At 35.4% G+C, this 13,158-nt stretch overlaps 1 long non-coding RNA gene and 1 pseudogene across 1 annotated transcript; one reads left to right on the forward strand and one right to left on the reverse strand.

Annotated features, from left to right (window-relative positions):
• The first annotated feature begins 1,913 nt into the window (after positions 1–1,913).
• LOC118479721 lies at positions 1,914–2,646 on the forward strand. The gene is made up of 3 exons (XR_004860297.1): positions 1,914–1,928; positions 2,047–2,421; positions 2,511–2,646. It is a non-coding gene; the product is annotated as an uncharacterized LOC118479721 (long non-coding RNA).
• An 882-nt stretch (positions 2,647–3,528) lies between these two features.
• On the reverse strand, positions 3,529–4,721 carry LOC110927803 (annotated as a pseudogene).
• Positions 4,722–13,158: the final 8,437 nt, after the last annotated feature.

Genomic DNA, 13,158 nt, shown 5'->3' on the forward strand with positions numbered 1-13,158 from the left:
TTTTCTTGAGATTTGGTTGGTCAAAAAAAAGGATTAAAATGTAACTAATTTGAGGGATTAAAAAATAAATAGTGTTTAAAAGACCACTTTACCCTCATTTTAGGGGTTTATTTATAAATAAGGGGGTAAGAAGTTCTTAACTTTTGGGAATCCCTCCCTCATGCATTATAATATAGTATAGATATATATATTTCAAATCATATTTTCTTTATAATAATTCTTTTTTCCTTTGTTAAATTATATTTTATTTATCGTTTAATTTTGTATTTTTTAATACCTTACTTTCGTAAACTTTATTTAATTTATTAATATTTTTTTATTTTAAAATCATATTTCCTTTTCTTAAATCATATTCCCTTTATAACGATTTTTTTAGATCATCTTTTTCCTTTTTTCAAATCATGTCTTTTATTATTTAATTTGATATTTCTTAAATCAATTACATTCGTTAACTTTTTACAAAAAAACCTAAATATGTAGTTATGTTTGGTTTTTTTCGACATTCAAGTATAAGTATTGTCAAAGATCAATTTGTATTCAAATTAGAGTATATATTTGGTATCATAAAATGGTACGATGATGAATTAAACCGATTATGACGGTTTGGTTATCTAAACAACAAACTTCATTCTAAAATAACTTTTGTATTACATTATCATTTACTCCGTTTCGCCGCAATGCGCAATTTTAATAAAACTATTATACATTATACCAAATATCTAAAGTTAACTGAGTTTGTAATAAATGACACCGCATGTTATCATGTGCAAACTTAAAGGACATCCAATGTAATTTTTAAAATTAAAGGACGCTGTCTAATGAAACATTGAAACATAAAAGACGAAAAGTGCAATTTTCTCTGATTAAAGGGATAAACTTACTTGTTGATCCTTTTATTTATCTTCGTCTTCCTGGTTGAGTTCGGCTTAATACATCTTCAACGTGTGATCATTTGGCCACACTCTGACAACAATTGTTGGCATAAGCTTCCAATCACGAACACAAAAAACCAAACACAAACGATTTGGAGACTAACACGTCTCATACTCTTTTATTATTAAACTCAACTCAAAAAATAAAACTAAGGGTTATTGGATTTTAATAATCGTAAGTTTCACCTATTGGCCGATAATAATCCAAACTTTAAAAATTCCCTCCAATAATCCCAACTTGTAAAAGTTTGGCCGCCATTAATCCTTTTCAAACATATAAGAATTTGGTCTCCTCAATAGATATAATTACACCTAGAGACTACTTAATTGATTTGAGTGCACCTATGCTAGAAAAGGATTAATTGCGGCCAAACTTTTAGAAGTTGGGATTATTGGAGGGAATTTTTAAAGTTGGACGGGTGAATTAGGATTATTAAAATCCAATAACCCTAAAACTAATTACATAACCTAGTAGTTATACTAAACATAAACTAATTCTAACCCAACTCAAACTCTATTTAAATAATAAAATAAACTAATTTGATCAACCTATCTATTAAACCCTGCTTTTTGGAGTCCGGGATAATTTAAGAGAGTCCTCTATCTTTAACATGATTAAGTTGTAGTGGTGATATATTATGTTCATGTTCTCATAATTGGGGTTTTTAGTTTGACTCTGGGTCTATGAATAATATGAATTGTACCTATTAACAACAGTTTGCTCTATACGGAACTTAATTGTCAATGGATTCTTCAATCGATATATTTGACTTTCTCAATTCAGAACATATACTCTATTTTGTCCGTTATTTGAATATGTTATACTTAGATTTAGGTTTTTTTTTCATGTTTTAGAGTAAAAAGATGGTAAATGATATTCGGTGACAGCAGAGAGACATGTTTTTTTTCATGTTTTAGAGTAAAAAGATGGTAGATGATATTTGGTGACAGCAGAGAGACGAAGTCTTGATGAATTAAGGTTCTGGCGGATATTCAGTAAGATTAGCTTCACTTACATGTATTCTTTTCAAATAGATTGGCTCATTGGGAGATGACTGAGACTAACTTAAATTGTGACTAATGACTAATGTAATAAATTTGAATTGTTATCCAGTTCCTCCATTAGGTTCTTTGAAATGGGAAGGCCATGAGGACTTGTAGATAAGCTTCATGTTAGCACCTGGTCCACAGTTTGTACATGGTATTAACTAGCAAAAAAAGGTATAGATGTGATTGGTAAAACTGCAGAAGAAGGAGGTGTAGATGTGATTGAATCGTACGTATTTTGGAATGGATATGAACCATCACTAGGCAATAGTTAATGAAAAATAAAAGATTAAGGATATTGTGGAGTACAAACAAGCACAACAGGGGATTAAGTTGTTCCATGATTCCTAATTGTTTTTTTTTTGTTTCATACATGTTCCTCACCTGGTCCTTTCGTCTTCCTGTGCATTGTTCATCAATAAAGTATCATCATACCATCAAGGTATGAGATACACCTTTATTATTTTCAAACAAACTGGTTTTAGCTGGTTTAGTTGATGTTAATCTGTTCTTCAATTGTTGTTGCATCAGCTTGGTGGTTATGGCAGCCAACCCGTTCCATGCTCTGTTCTACTTGGTCTTCATGCTAACCACTTGTGCACTTTTCTCAAAAGCTTGGATTGAAGTTCCTGGATCATCTGCCCGAGATGTGGCCAAGCAACTTAAGGTACGACTCACTTGATACGTCATGATTTTTGCTTTGTGCTCTCTACTTTAGTACGTATGTAAGAAGATAGCTAGAGGCCATTAGAGCGAGACGAGTTTAGATTTTGAATTATGATGAAAGCCAGTTCCTTTATGTTCAACTTGATATGTGCTTAAAAAAGAATTTATAATTAATAATCTACCAAATAAGTAAGCTTGGCAAAACGGGCCTCCCGACTAGCTGGTCAAAACTGGGTTCTAGGTCAAAATTATACCACAAAGTTTTATTTTACCAAAATTATAGTTGTCCAATTAGATTAAGAGCGAGAAAAACAAATTCTCTAAAAACACTATTTTGGTAAATATTTTTGAAGCAACACCATAATGGTAAATACTTTTTCCCACAACACTATTTTAGAAAAAAACTCTACCAAATGTCACATAACTTGTAACTTATAACCATGGTTGTAAAACAAGGTTTACAAGGCCGAGTACTCTCCGAGTAGTCGCTACAAGGTAGGCTGCTGAGGCGACTTTCTTCGACTCCGCCTAATTACTTGAAGTCGGTCAAACGCGGTCAAGCTCGGCGAGAATTGGATCTAGTAGGTCAACTCGAGCCTAGTTTGACTTAAATAATAATAAAACATAATTTCTATGCCCATCATATTAAAGAATGAATATCATTTTCACGTATTTTGTTATAAATGTTAGTAAATTTATGTTATTTGACATATATTTAACCTTCAAAAAGTAATTTCTTTATAATTTAACATGTCCGAGTACTCCCCGAGTACTCTCCGCCTAGACCGAGTACTCTCAACTCCCCGATCAACCGACTAGGGAGCGCCTAGCGACTTTTGCAATCATGCTTATAACATCACAGCCAATAAAACAAACATGGACCAATACCACCTACATTGTTAAAACTACATAAAATTTCCCAATTGTCAATATCCCCTAAGGCTCACGTTGATTTACCCGACAAATTTATCGGGTAAATACTCGTTCCGTTAGGATAAAACAACCCGAAATGTCGCTCCGTTTCTGGGCCCGGTTTCTGATTCTCATTGTACAAAGCCGAAATAAACGATGTCAGTGCGACAAAGGGCTTATACGGGGTACCTCTTAGTGGTATTTCGGTCAATATCTTGATCACATTCTTGTTGTATACCGCGGCATTGTGAATATTTGCTCCGCTTTGGTCAACACCGCCCCCGTTTGGCCAACCCGTTTCCGAGATGGATAATCGGATATCCGGGTACCCGGCACCTTTCATAGCAAAGTACACCGCATCAAGCATTTGCTCCAACAAATTGGTAAAAAATAACCCGACAGGCTCATCCAAATACCATTTAGTATTCGCTTCAAGTAGAGCATAGTTGAGATCAATGTTTTTCGGGTCGGATGCCCAAGCATAATACGGGTAGACATCAACAAAGAAAAATGATTTTGTATGGTTGATGAAGTGTAACAACGGCTTTATAACGGTATTCGCTACATTTGATCGAAAGTTCGCGCTCGAAGGCGGGTAAAAGTGTTCAAACAATCCATGGCTAGAGGTGTACCAACTTTGATTTTTTTCAAGTTATGTGAAACTAACGATTTCCGAATTCGGTACATTGCGGGTACGAGATTAAACCAGGTTACGTTGTCGGGTTGCGAGAGGACTTGCTTGCCGACAAGAACGGTTTGGATCTTGGTTTTGGGGTAAAACCGGGCAACGTTGGATGTAACCCATTCGTCGGCTAGGGTTTGATTGGAGGCGATTGCGGTGATGATTTTATTGGGTACGGTTATTGTCACCGGAATGTTGGTGTTACTAAGTGCGGTAAGGATTTTGGGATTGACGTTGTCGAGCTTTACTCGTCCGGCTTTCAAGGACTTAATTAGCTCGACGGATTTAGAGGGAGACGGGAGGTTGTTACCGAGTTGTCCGTAGCACACCCCGGATGTGGGGTCAATCGCAGCACCTGTTAATATTTAGAAGTAGATTTAGTAGGTGTTATAAAAACATAAAATAAAAAGGTTGTAGTTTAAAAGCTTACCGGATAGAGTAAAAAGAAGACATGAAAAGGGTATAAGAAAGATTAAATCCATTTTGTGGGTTTTTTGTATTAACGAAAGATTCAAAAACTGCAATGAAAGTAAAGGAAGAAGAGTGCTACTTATACGAGTGTTGGAATGGCCAAGTGGGTTTAATTTGAAAGAATAGGGTTCGGTTTGTAAATCTCAAACAATTAAAATGGCACGTGATGTGTTTATCGTAATATGATGATCTAGTTAAATCTTGGTAATTAATACCACATTAGGGGAGATCAGATCGAATCTGGATTGGACGGAAAGCTAAGTATAATGTAACTACATTGGAGTATATGGAGAGCTCGAAATGATATGGTATTTAGAGGTATCGATCTTAAAGTGGCGGATATTATTACGGAGGTGAAAGCGTGCGGTTATTTGTGGTATAAATGTAGACATAAAGATAGTCATTGTGATTGAGTTTCGTGGTGTAATTTTAACTTGATGTAAGTGTTTCGAGGCGGCTCGGTCTCCTTTTTGGAGACGAGTTTTTTTTTTTTTGCCGTTTAATGAAAGTTTCTTAAAAAAAAATAACATAACTGAATGATTAAACAATTTCTATTGGGTTTTATAGAAATGTGAAACAAAAAAAATCTAATCGAGAATTGGATGTTGTGAAAAAGTTTTTAACAAGGACAACAAGATAAAGAACTAAGACCATCCGTAGTGGTTGTAAATTTGGGTGTTTTTGGGGCTTAATCATGCTCAATATTGCCCCTTTGCCACTACGCATGGGCGTGATTGGGCTTTTGTTGGTTTGGGCGTTTTTTAAATCACGCAAAGAGGGGGAAGAATTGACCAATCAGATTTGAGCTTGCATTGTTTTGTCCAATAACATTTTTTGAATTGTTTTTTTTTTTATTTTATTTGATTACAAACAACCCCACAATCCTCATATCTCCACTACACCCATTTTAGAAAACACCAAATAATGCCTCATTGCTGACTGGGCTGCCACATGGCGCAAAACGCCCAAGGGTGAATATTGCCCACTACGCATGGTCTAATGGTGAAGAGAAAAAAACTCCCTTTTGTTACTTTTTATACCTCCTTTTTATAAAATCACATTTAAACTTGTCATATTTACCCCCTAAACAAGTCATTTTTTTAAAAGTATTCTTTTTTGTCACAAAACAAATTCAAAAATGTAAAAATTCTAGACGTTTTTTTAAATGTTTATTTAAAAAACCATATTTTTTAAAAGTTTTCAGATATTTTTTACACTTTCTCAAATAGTATTTTGATTATTTTTCTTTTATTGAACATCTTTACAAATTACTAATAACGTTTTTCATATAAAAACAATAATAAAAACGTTTTGAATTTTTTTTTGAAAAAAGTCTACGTTATATTTTTTTCCTCGTCTAGTTTGTATTTTAACTGTCTTATATTTATTATTTTAAATATTTTAATTTTTTTTATTTTGGAACGACTTGAAGTGGGTATCTGATTCGTGGTCGAAAACCGATGATTATTCATAATTAAGTTTATACTTTTATGTGACTTTTGGTTTCGAATCACCTACTTTTGATTACAAAAAAATCCACATATATTTTTGAAATCAACAAGTTTAATATATTTTTAAAATAAAGAAGAGAACAATATTTGTGAATCAACCCTATCCATTTGTTTTGCTTTAGAAAAGTGTTCACTTCGATCAAAGTCTTAAACTGGTTTTAACTTGTTTATAACATACTCTTTACATTAATTAAATTTGAATTTATATAGATTGTTAATTTACAGTTTGATAAAATAATTTTCGTACATATTGTTTATTTGTTCACTTACATAGATGGTTTGAATGATTAATATGTGCTCTGGCTATAAACGCTCTTTTAAAAGAATTTTTTTTTTTACTTTTTTGATAAATATAAATTGTTAATTATTTTATAAACACATCTAAAGTATTAAAAAATATAAAAGTAAGACATTTAAAATACAAACTAAACGAGGAAAAAACATAATATAGACTTTTTTCAAAAAGAAATTTCAAAACCTTTTTTTTATTATTTTTATAAGAAAAATGTTATTATTTATTTGTAAAGATGTTCAATAAAAAAACATAATCAAAATACTATTTGAGAAAGTGTCTTTAGAAACAATGTATAAAAACTTTTAAAAAATATAATTTAAATAAAAATTAAAAAATAAATATTTAAAAAACGCGAGTAATCTTTTTTTACACTTTTGAATTTGTTTTGTAACAAAAAGAATATTTTTTAAAAGAGTAAACTTCCGTTTTGCTCCCTATGGTTTGGTCACTTTAATGGTTTTGCCCAAACCTTTAAAAATAACCAGTTTACAGTTTACTCCCTGATGTTTCCATTTTATTGCCAGTTTGCTCCCCGCCTCTAACGCAGTTAAAAATCACAATTAAAAGTAAGGGTACTTCAGTAATTTTACTTGCAATCAGAAGGACATTTTGGTAATTTGATATATACGGATTTAATTATTTATAACTAATTTATTAATTCATAAGCCTAGGCCTGATATATACGAACATTTTGCAATCAGAAGGACATCTTCATCTTTGTTGATGCACGGAATGTCTGTTGACTGCGTCTACAAAAAGTCTGAAGTCAAGATTGGTCTAAAGGGGTCAAAGTGTAAATATTGAGTAATATAGACTTAGGATCGCTTATTTGTCATTGATGTATTGAGAACCGCTTTTGTGTCATTAGGTTTAGACTGGAACCGCTTTTAGGACATTAAGGTAGGATCGCTTATGTGACAAGGTGCTGGATCGCTTATTGGACTGTCACATAAGCGACCCATGATAACTATAAATAGGGAGGAGCGGTTCTTCATTTGAAACAATGTGTGTATGTGCTAAGGTGTCGAAACTCTGCTGAAATTTTATCAGAAAGCAATACAAACACAAGGAATTAAAAGGATTAGCTGTTGTTACTTTACTTACGTTGATTCCGCCTTCGTATGTGAAGATGAACTACTTCGACTGACTTTTCGGGTCATAGAACGGTCCAACAAGTGGTATCAGAGCTCAGGACGAGGAGTTCATACTACAACAGCACAAATCTGCAGAAATCTCTCTTTTCTACTCACTTTCTCTCACAATTTTTTAGTTTCCAGTAGTTCCAACGGTCAAAATTGTCTGAAAATTAAATATAACGTGTAAAACACACTTTTAACAAACCCTAGAAAGAATCAGGTGAAAATACGGACTAAAAATGGTAAAAACTTGTTAAAATCTGTAGATCGCTTTTTCGGACGTAGGATCGCTTATTTGGACCTAAACTGTCTGGATCGCTTCAAATTCACACCTGAGATCGTTCTTTCGGGCAATTTGACTCTCTGGATCGCTCGAACGGACAATAGTGTTGAACCGCTCGAACGATCATACTTGGACCGCTCATACGAACACTTCAGGTTCGCTCCAACAAACGAAAGTTGGATCGCTTTTGTGACAGTACTTGAACCGCTCGAACGGACATACCTAGGACCGCTCGAACGGACAAGTTGTGACTCGCTTTTCTGGACATTTTCTGGATCGCTTTTCTGAAAATACTCTGGACCGCTTTTGTGGTTCTGATAATTTTCAAAATCAAAAATTTTGCTAAGTATTGTTTGATTTTGCAGGTACAATCAAAATGGATGATATTTTCTTAAATCCGTTCAGTGATATGTACGCATTCTCAGGTAGTACGGACAACAACGATACGTCATCAAGCAATAAAGATAAAAGTCCGCCGAAAGAAAGAAAGAAAGAAGCATGGGAGTCCGAGAGCGCATTCGGAACATTCAACAAACCCCCAAAGCTTATGGCTATAGAGGATTATAGTAGGTGGGCAACTAAGTTTGAGGATTGGATGATGGCATTTGCATTTCCAAGCTGGAAAAGCATGAAAAATGGCTATGCAAATGGCAAGAAGAATGGTGAAGCGTTGAGATCAACTGAAGAAATTGATGCTTTTGTGGCAGAACAAAAGTGTGTAGCATTGCTTTTTCAATCTGTCCGAGAAGACATCATTTCCTTGATCGATTACTCAAATGCACAAGATTTGTGGAAAAAACTGAAAGCAAAATGTATAGGAAGCGAGGAAATTGTAAAGAATAAGAAGAAACTTCTTCGGAAAGAATTTGATATGTTTGGGTGTATGAAAAATGAATCAGTGGGTAAAATGATTGAACGGTTTGGTCATCTTAAGCTGGAACTTGTTCGACATGGGATCAATTATCCTGATGATGAGATAGTTGATAAATTGTTTGATTCACTACCTGATGAGATGGATTGGAGATATTATGCATTGATGTTAAAGAACACTATTGCTCCTGACCAATTGAAACCAGATGTTGTGATTGAGAAACTTGAAAGTCATGAGCTAGAGTTGAAGAAAACATACAAAGTTAATCACTCATCCTATCAGCAGAATCTGGATCTGTATTATCCAAAAAGCTTGATGCCGAAAGCTTCTTCTCCGAAAACGGCATTTTCTGCTGAGAATGTTTCTTCAACAAACAAAGAAAGTCAAAGCAGTTCAAGTAGTGGAAGTCACAGTGGGTATCATAGTGGATCTACGTCTTCTACAAATCGTTCTGATGCGAAGTTTTCATGCAACATTGCAATCGATTTGAAGAATGCACAAAACTTTGACGAAGAATCGGCCAAGCAACAGATGGTTTTTCTAGCGTCTGTTTTGGAGTCCTATGAAGGTTTGGTAGCCGGGAAGATCGGAAATACAAATTTGACCAAAGAAGACTACGATCAGATAGATCCCGAGGAAATGGAGCTTATTGACATTCGTTGGGCAATGGCAAGTGCTGTGCGACGTGCGCAACGTTTTATGGAAATTACCGGGAGGAAATCAATTGGTGGTCCGTCAACAAAGCTTGGGTTCGATAAGTCAAAAGTGACGTGTTTTAAGTGCAAACAAAAGGGCCATTTCAAGCGAGAATGTCGGAATGCATACGTTGATGAATCTGAAAATCCATTTCGTGACGATTATTACAAGAAGGCAATATATCATCAAAATAAATCGGAGCCGCCCAGACTAAAGCAGGCTGAAGAGCAAAGAGAAAAGTCAAGAGCTTTAGCTGTGATCTATGATGATGAGGGTTACGATTGTAGCAAAGAGGTTTTGCCGGAAGATGATGCCATTGGTTATGCTTTCATGGCAAGTCATGATGAACCGATTCCTTGGAAGGATGATCGAACAGAGGAACAGAAGTATCAATACAGGAAGTTGATTGCTGAAACAAAGATTATCAGACTTTCTGGTGTGTACTTGGAAGCAAGAAGAGCAAATCGTTGGGATCCAGACAGGGAGTGTTATCTTGATCGGTATGGCAATGTGGCAGTTGATGACAAAACGCTAGATATTGAAGCCATCATTCAGGAGTACAAAGAAGATGATGAATACTGGCAGCATAAGTGGTGGGGAACACCAACTTCGAAGATGATTGAGGAGGAGAAAGAAAAAGAGAGAAAGGAAAAAGAAGAGAGAGAGAAGAAAGAAAACGCAGAGACTGAGAGATCAAAGATGGTTGATACGGAGAATTCAGAGAAAGTGACTGACCAAGTGCTAGCTGCGAAAGCACTTGAGGTAGATTCTATTTCTGTTTCTGAGTCAAAAGAGAAGGTCAGTCAAAGTGTGTCAACATCCAGGTCAGGTAATAAAGTCGATGGAAATGTTGACTGCAAAAATTGCAACAAACAATGCAATTTTTGTAGTACAGTCACGTATTTGAATGATGAGAAATTGAAAAATCTGAAATCAAAAGTTAAAACTTTTGAAGATCAGATTCTCGATCGTGACACAGAGTTAAAAGTTTCAACTGAACGGTTTAATGAATTAACCACTAAATGTGACAAAATTACAATTGAAAATGAAAAGTTAATTCTGGAAAACCGTCAGATCTCCGAAAAATTTGAGAAACTTAAAAGTGTTGTGAAAGACAGTGATGATCGAAACGGAAAAACATTCAAAGAAAACGAACATCTAAGAGCTGTGTTGCAATTAAAAGAAAAATCAATTAATGAACAACTGGATGAGATTGCAAATTTAAAACTTAAGGTTAAAGAAATTGAGATTGAAAATGAAAGAATTCAGTTGAAATTAAACAGTTATAGCTCAGCTAGCTTTGTTTTGCAGCACATCGTTCCCAAACCTATAGGAAAAAACAAAGCTGGTGAGGACGTGTTTTCTGATGGAACGGGTGTAGGGTTTCACAAAGTTCCACCGCCAATTTTAGACAACTACACGAAAAAGCAGTCTAGTTTGATGGAAATTGAGGAAGAAAGTGATGTTACACTTCCTGAAAACATTGATGTCACGTTCACGTCTTCCAATGAAGAGGGTGTCCAAAATGATGTGGTGAAAAGTGTGATAGACAAAGTGCTTAAACCGGATTGTGACACTTCTGAGGAGGATGAGTGTTTTCTAGATAAATACATTCCGAAGCAAAAGTCCAAAAACAACTTATATGATGAATCTGATCTTGTCATGTACAAGATGTCGGGATCGGATAAGTTGTTTTCGGATTCTGAGTTTCCATTAGAGAATGTTAATCTGAACAAATTGACAAATGTTTTCAAACTGGTCGAAGTCGAGTTGTCAGCAGTGAACAATCTGAGTCGAAAGAAAGAAAGGGTTTACAACAAGAAAGCTGTTTATCCACCACGTTTTTACAATAACAACAGAAACAATTGGTCGGGTGGTTATCAGGGGGGTAAACCATTTCATAAAAGAAATGTTTCAAACAAGAGGTATGTCGAAAAGAAAAAGTTTGTGAATAGTTCAAGTTCACTTGCTGATGAAGAAAAAGAAATTTTTACAAAATCAAACAAAGAATTTTTTGAGAAGAGAGCTTCACAGGCTCAGTCTGAAGGCACGAGTAGGGTAGTTGATACTCGTACTTGTTTTAGATGTGACCAGGTTGGTCATATTGCACGAAAGTGTACATATGTGAAGCCTAAGACTGAAGCTGTGAAGGTTCAACAAAAGAAAGTTGATGTGAAGGGTAAAACACCGATGTATGTTGAGAAGAAAGTTGTTGGGAAGAAAAATGTTCAAATTGACAACTTGAATGTAAAAACTGAACCCGTAAAGAAGCTGGTATATCAAAATGATAAAGTTTATAAGAGGGTTGCTGTAGCTCAACAGGTGTGGAAACCTAAAATTGAACCAAAAGTTGAGAAGAAAGTTTCAAATTCTGAGGAGAAAAAGGCTGAAGAGCCAATTATTGTTGATTATGATGCAAATTTTCCGCCTCTCAAGGCTGAAAATTTCAAAATTCAAATTGCAAGAGTCAAGGTTGCACCTAAGGCTGATGAGGCCTGGGTGGACTCTATGTTTGACTAAACAGTTTGAATTGCCGGAGCTTCCTGGATTGCGAAGCATGAATCGACATCTTTCTTGAAGTTGTTTAAATGATGATTTGTTATGTGCAGGATCTTCCAAAACTTGTATCCAGGTGGATAATGGATAGTGGAGCTTCAAGGCATATGACAGGGAAGACCGCATTGCTGTATGATGTGAATGACATTAATGGTGGTTATGTGGGTTTTGCGGGTAATCAAGGAGGCAGGATCATAGGTGAAGGAACATTATCAAATGGTATTATCACGTTTGAGAGAGTTAACTACATCGCTGAGCTGGAGAACAACTTGCTGAGTATCTCCCAGATCTGTGACAGGATGTATACTACTCATTTCACCGACAAAGAATGTTTGATCTTGAAACCGGGTTTTGTGATACCTGAAGAGTGGATCATCATGAGAGCACCAAGAGTCAACGATCTGTACGTGTTGGACATGAGCGTTGCTACTACAACCACGGGTCAGGCTCATTGTTTTGTGTCTAGAGCAACGGAGAAAGAGTCAAGGTTATGGCACAGAAAGATGGGGCATATTCATTTAAGGAAAATGAATCATTTAGTGCATAACGACTTGGTCACCGGAGTGAATATTAAAGGTTTTCATCTGGAAGGGGAGTGCATAAGCTGTGTCAGAGGTAAACAGAAGAAAAAGTCACACCCTACAAAACAAGTCAATTCAGTTTCGAGACCTTTGGAAAGACTTCACATGGATTTGTTCGGTCCAGTGAATGTTAAGAGTATAACAGGAGATTCCTACTGTTTGGTCGTGACTGATGACTACTCCAGATTTTCGTGGGTCATGTTCTTGAAAACGAAAGACGAAACCTTTGATAGTTTGGTAGTTTTGTTTAAGAAAATTGAGAATCTGTACCAGAGACCGATTTGTAGAATTCGAAGTGACAATGGTACTGAGTTCAAAAACAGTAAGATGGAGGAATACTGTGATGAAAGAGGTATACTGCATGAGTTTAGTGCTCCGTACACTCCTCAGCAAAATGGAGTTGCAGAACGCAAGAACCGGACGCTAATCGAGACAGCCAGAACGATGCTTGCAGATTCCAAGTTACCAATCAATTTCTGGGCTGAAGCTGTTTCTGCTGCATGCTATACTCTCAATAGA

This window comes from Helianthus annuus, chromosome 1 (genome assembly GCF_002127325.2).
Source record: "Helianthus annuus cultivar XRQ/B chromosome 1, HanXRQr2.0-SUNRISE, whole genome shotgun sequence".
Taxonomy (NCBI): Eukaryota; Viridiplantae; Streptophyta; class Magnoliopsida; order Asterales; family Asteraceae; genus Helianthus; species Helianthus annuus.